Raw genomic sequence first — 6724 nt, forward strand, 5'->3', positions numbered from 1 at the left:
ATCTAGGACAAACTCCTAACTCTAGAGGAAGATTTTTGTTAAAAATAAGGTTTTGAAGAAAAATGGTTAAAATATTTATTTACAAAGTTTGGCTGGACTTGGGATAAAGATCCCGAGCTGCACTACGTACCTCGTGAGAGAGGATCAAGCCAAACGTAGTTCGAAAATCGAACTCGTCTAATACGCTTCTAAAAGAAACACTCAACACTTTAGATTTTTAAAGGTTTTTTTATGTTTTTCAAATGTTTTTGATATTTTTAAAATTTTCAAATGTTTTTGAGTTTTAAATTTCTAATGTTTTTGGATTTTAAAGCTTTTCCAATGCTCAGGACCTTTGGATGAATTCACTCTTACAGAGAACAAACAAGCATAACCATAAACTAGGGCAAAGCCCTAAAGCAAAAAGGGGAAACCCCGAACAAGCAACTAACGCCTCAAAGAGACGAACCACAACAAGAAAGATAGCGTCCCAAGAAGAGAGAAAATGATTCAAGATCCCAAGCAAGCAAAGATCTAATAAGACTGAGTTAGCCTCTAATCAAAGCGAAGTAATCAACCACTCTAAAGGAGAAACTCCGAACTAACAACACTAAAAAAGGGGGGAACAAATGAGTCAGAGATTCTCTAATAACACTACCGAGTCAAAGACTCACTCTAAAAGAAGAGGCCACTCTAACATGAGGCTAGGTAAGCCTCCTAAAGGGGAAACTCTCTACATGAGACAAAGCTTGTCTCCGAGACACAAATGACATAAAAAGGAATAAGAGACCCTGTGCATATTTGGCAAAGGTAAAACACCTAGCCGGGCCGGACAGCTACCTAGCCCTAGGGTGCAACAAATGTGCAACCCAATACCCATAAGGGTAGGGGTATGCTGCCAAGCCGAGTAGGATGTTCTCCCAAAACCAAACGACGCACAAAGAGGAGGGTTATCAAGAGAATGAGACTGGGCAAGTCTCCTATATACAAAGGAGGGGCATGCTACTCGGACTGAGCAAGTCCCCTAAGGATGGGCTTGGGCTAGCGCCTTCATCGCCCGAACTCCAAGAGGATAGTAAAGAACACTGAAACCTAGAGATTGAAGGTCCCGATAAGGGAAAGAAAATAATAAGGAAAAGAAATAAACACAATTTGAATATAACCTGCAAATCTTGAAATATGAGGGAGAAAAAAAAGCTACCAATATCAAGGAGGTGTGAGGGCTGCTAAATCTGATGAACAAATTCAAGTTACTTTGATGATCCTAATATTATTTATCACTTAAAACATAGCAAGTCCATATCATCCGATGATCCTAACAAGGAAGCTCTCATCATCTATAGATCAAAATAATGCATATTTTCATAGTTTACTGATCTAACAAAACAAGCCTATATTATAACACATGATTATCCAAACCTTTCATTCACTGCCCCTCTGTTATAAAATCATTCAAACATGTATAAACCGATATGCAAGAAAACATATCCTTGTGCTTGGATTAAATGATGCATGAATGAGCATCTCATTCTTTTCACTTGAATTAAGAAACTCTGAACAGAATAAACGTCAAAGCCCATGAAAGCTGTTAAAATATTAATCATGCAACCGCCTTCTACTCAACCTTTGTCCCCCCCACCATGTGTTTATCTCTTGATTGCTAAGTAAATGAATTTACATTAGCTTATGATCTAACACATCAACCAATTAATGAAAAGCTCATATAACTAAAACCATATACAAGGGCTTGTGAAACCTTGACCAATGAAAGGATAACCAACTTCATTTACCAATCACAGCAGGGTGACCCCTCTCATTTCCATCCTCTTAATAACCTTAACCCAAAACCTATCGCTACAATGACATCAATAACCGAACTACTCATTCATCTTTTCTTAAATCAAAACCAAATGATAAAAAAAAGAAGTCTAAAATGCAGTATTTGAAAATGAGGTAGTGGAATTGATTTTTTTGAAGGCCAAACTACAAACACAGATATTAAGAAGATCGAGAATTGATAAGTAAAGAGGAAAAATACCTTGAAGGTGAAAGGATTAGAATGAAGGTTTGAGTAAAAGATTTGAGATGAAGCCAAACCCCAGCCCTCCTTTTTCTTCTTGGATCTCCTTCACTGTTGTACTCGGACAACAGATCGGATTCCAGCAAAATCAACGGGAGAAGCTGAGCCGATTCGGTCTCCTCTCTCTGATTCACTCTATCTCTACTCTCTCTGCTTTTTTTTTCTAGCTTTTAAAGAAGTGGAAATGGGGGAAAATGGTGTTTGGGTGGTTGGATTCCAGAAGAGGGTGACCGGATTCCGGTGGGATTACCGGAATCCACGGAGGTTGGATGAAAGATAGGGAGAAAGGGAAAATGGCAGATGAAGGGGATGATGGTGGCTTGAAGGGATGATGGAAAAGTGAAGAGGGTTTGTAGAGATTTTGGGTGCCGGATTCCAGGTTGAAGGTGGTGGAGGAAGATGGGTTAGATTCGATCGGAAATTGCAGAGATTTTTTTTTTTTTTTTTAAATGGGTTTGGCTGGTGGCGCAAGGTTGGGGCGGTGATGGTGGCTCGGATGGTGGTAGAAGAAAGCGGTTGAGGGTGGTGGAGCTCCGGTGGAAGGTGGAAGAAGGTAAGGGATTGGTGGTGGTGGCCGGTGGTCTTCTTCTCCTCCCCTCTCTGCAATCTCCCTCTCTTTCTCTGCAAGTCTCCCTCTCTTTCTCTGTTTTTCCCTCTCTGTTTTTTTTTTTTTAATGAAATGGGGGGAAGAAGGTGGAGAGATGGAGGTGGAGGATGGTCGGAGAATGGGTTTGGTGGTGATGGCCGGCCGGTGGGAGTTGCAGATGGCTGGCCGGACGGTGGAGGAGATGGTGGCTTGGGTGGATTTCCGGCAGACCAACCAGAGAAGATGAAGGGGGTGGGGGTGGTGGTGATGGCTGAATATGTAGGTTGTGGCTCGGCCGGATTCCGGTGGGTTGGCCGGAGCTTGGAAGCTCTCCCTCTCTTATGCGGCTGCAGACATCTCCTCCCCTCCAAACCCTAATCAATTTGTGTTTATAAAACAAAAGGGAGTTATATTCGACCCCCTTTTCTCCCCCGGACAGCCACTTTCAAGTGCATTTACAATAATTTTTTATCCTAGTAGGGGGGGGGGCCAAGTTAAAAGAAAAGGGAAAATTTTTATGAAAAATATCTTCTCTTCATTTGATCTTCACCCTTCAAATTTCCTCTTAAATTCAATGGCTGGGATCAAAAGAAGACTAACCACCTAGGAAGCTTCCTGGAAGCTTCCTAAGATTCCCCCTAACTGATTTTGTTACACACTAATCCGCATACCCCCGTATCTCCCTGGACAACCCATTATGGCAAATTTGAACTGGCTTTTTTAGGCTCCAGAGCACCCCTTTTCTGGCTAAATCGCCACCCTTCTGAACTTGCACCACGACATCGTCTTAGCTCGTTCGCTAGGCAAACGGGCTCGGATCGCGATGAAATTTAACAGGGACCTTGGCAAGACCCTAAGCTAGCCCAGGGTGTAATTTAGGGTCCTAACACACTGATTTGAGAAAGTTAAGCACAAAACATGGAGGTATAGGGCACGGTCAAAATGGGGTGTCTACACTAATATCGGTGGTTTTTGGAACACGAAATATTTTTGGGAAAAACAAATGCTTTTGACCTAAAGCTAACTTCTCGGTTGAAAGGCCGTGTGGAAATGGACTTTTTCGCCGTGCCGTAAGAGGCGGGATAACGTGTAAAGACGGGCTTTTGTTTCACTTCAGGGGTAAAGTTCATTTATGAAAAATTTATCCTAGTTTCATATCCTAGGGAGAGATTGAGAGAAAGACTACAGGTGCTCTGGGACTCGTCATGAGACTCTTTCTCACGACACCTATCATTAGTTCCACTTTGGCAAAATCAGGTGCCTATAGATGCCCCTCTTTGGTAGAGGGTGCAAGGCACCTGAATGTCAAAGTAAGGAGAACACAAAATTTTGTCACTGGGGACTAATGATAGGTTTTCAAGATTTACATTGGATCCTAAGGCGTACAGCCTTCATCGAGGAATCTTGCAGTCAGGTCATTGAGTGGAAACCTCTCCCCGACGGTTTTTTGGGTTTTGAAAATACGACGGTTAGAACGAGTTTTGGGAGAACATCGTTTCTAACAGCCAGGAGGGACATTGGAAGTTAGGTTTAGAGTCTGACTTGGGGAGGGACCTCGAGGGATGTCGTTCTGACATTCAGTGCGGACACTGATAATAGAAATGCCGAAATGGCACCTGGTGATTGGTACGACAGGTTGTACGCAATGTTTGTTTCAATAGAGAAGGTGTGTGACCATACTCTGCTCTTGGATGGGTTGATTCGATTAGGTGTAGTACCATGTTACAACGGGTTTTGAGGGACACATCTAGCATCTCAGATGAACTTGTCTTAAGGGTTGGCTAAAAGATTAGTGTTCGTGTGGAAATGAACACTTACAAGGGAGAGATGCTCTTTTAGCATCAAACGCAACTTTCTCATGAATTACTTTGATATTAAATAATTTTTCCTGTGTGAGAATGGGCTTATTCTGACTTGGAGGATTACCATGTAGAAACGAACTTATCCAAAAAGAGTTACCGTGTGGTAATGGGTTAGCTCTGATTTGATACCGCTTGGTAATGGGTTTACTTTGATTTGGAGGGTTTCCATGTGGAACATGGACTTACCTTGAAGAGCTACTGTGTGGTAACGGGTTTGCTCTAATTTGATACTGTGTGGTAACGAGTTTGATTTGGAGGGTTACAGTGTAGAAATGAACTTACCCTGAAGAGCTACCGTGTGCTAATGGATTTGCTCTGATTTGGTACCGTGTGGTTACGGGTTTACTCTGATTTGGAGGGTTACCACGTAGAAACGGGCTTACCCTGAAGTGATACCGTGTGGTAACGGGTTTGCTCTAATTTGGTACCATGTGGTAACGGGTTTACTTTGATTTGGAGGGTTACCGCGGTGAAATAGACTTACCCTGAAGAGCTATGAACTACAGGTGTGACAACCCAAAATGGGGGTGAATTGGTTAATTAAAAAATTTCGGCTTAATTAAAAGGATTATTAAAATTAATTTACTAATTAAGCACTTACTAATCTAACCCTTGTTCAAATATTCAAGATAATGAAATTTAGGGTTTAGATATTACTTAAGCCTATTTGCCCTAACCCTTGTTTTAATAAAATATAAATACAAGAAGGGGTAGACTTTACCAATCACCACAATGTGCGAGAGATGAAAGAGAAGAGAAGAAACCACAAGGAACACACGATTTATAGTGGTTCGGTCTATCACAAGACCTAGTCCACTCTTCAAAGTTTACCTCATTGGGATCTCCACTAAAATATGAGATTCTTCAACAGGCGAATCTCCAAGCTGTACACCAACTCCTTCAACTCCAACGGGGACACACCCTTTTTCGCACGAAGCCTTGATGAGGGATCACACCCTCTTACAACGTCTTCACCTTTCTTAATGGGCTGAAGAGTAGACCCTAAAATACAATGAAGAAAATAAATGAAAAACTCTCAATGCCTCTTTAGATAGGCGAATTACAAACTTGATAGCTCACAAACACTCCAAGGAAGATAAAATGTAAAGCCTATGGAGTTCCTATTGATAAAATCTAAAAGTCAAGTTCAACGAGGTTTAGTTTTTGATAAGAAAGTTTCTGGTCAAGGAAAATGGGATTTGATATTTGTAAAATGTTCAAAAGCTTATAGAGATAGGTTTTAATCATGTATTTATAGTGTATTTGAAAATATGACCGTTTGGGGTAAAACTGTTAATAACTGGGTTGAAAAAGTCAAGCAGAAAACGTCCCAACGGCTAGTTTGCCCCATCGTCGCGGTCGACCGAGCCACCGGGTTGTTCGCTCCTATCGGGCGCCCTTTTATATTTTCAAATTTCTTACCGTCGCGATCGACCGGCCCAATGGCGGTCGTTCGGCGAGGGTAACCTGTTAGCTCAAAACTTCAGCTCAAAAACCTATCCGCGGTCGACCGACCCATTGCAGTCGTCCGCCAAGCCCAACCTGGATATTTTCTAGACTTTTGAAAAATCAATCCGCGGTCGACCAGATTAGCCCGGTCTACCGGCCCAATGAATTTTGAGATGTTCTGGGCTTCCAGGTTCCATCTCATGGTTGTCCGGCAAAGCCCGGTTGACCGGCTCTGTGTGAAATTCTATTTTTAAATTTAGAAATCAGGGGCTTTTGGGCCATGGTCTTGGGCTTAAGTCCTAGGTTTTCAAACACATTTTTGGGTGTGTATGATTTTCAAAGATCTAAAAAGTTTAGTATGAAAACCATTTGAAAACCTTTTGAAAGTGCATTTAAACATAAAATCATGAGGATTCCCAATACATTCTAAAAATGAATACCATGAGTCTTCTTAGAATGTATCGGCTCCTTTACACTTTCTTGGACTTCTTCGGCTTGTGAGTAACTTCTTGACCTTATTTGGCTCTTGTAACTTGTCCTCCAATATTCAATGCATGTTGAGGTACATGAGGTATCACCATGGCAATTTTCAACTCCAAGCTCCTTTTTGACACATGTTTGGAACTTGTGGAATCTTCATGATAAGCTTCTTGATTTGAAAATCTTCAAATGAGTCTTCACTGTAGGTGCAAGCTCTTGGTTCCTTTGCTCCTTGATCCACAAGCCATGTGTTATGAAGAGTTGTGTAATGACGATTATGACATGAAA

This window comes from Tasmannia lanceolata, unplaced genomic scaffold (assembly GCF_043159265.1).
Source record: "Tasmannia lanceolata isolate RefF3 unplaced genomic scaffold, GAP_Taslan_0.1 ptg000006l, whole genome shotgun sequence".
Lineage (NCBI taxonomy): Eukaryota > Viridiplantae > Streptophyta > Magnoliopsida > Canellales > Winteraceae > Tasmannia > Tasmannia lanceolata.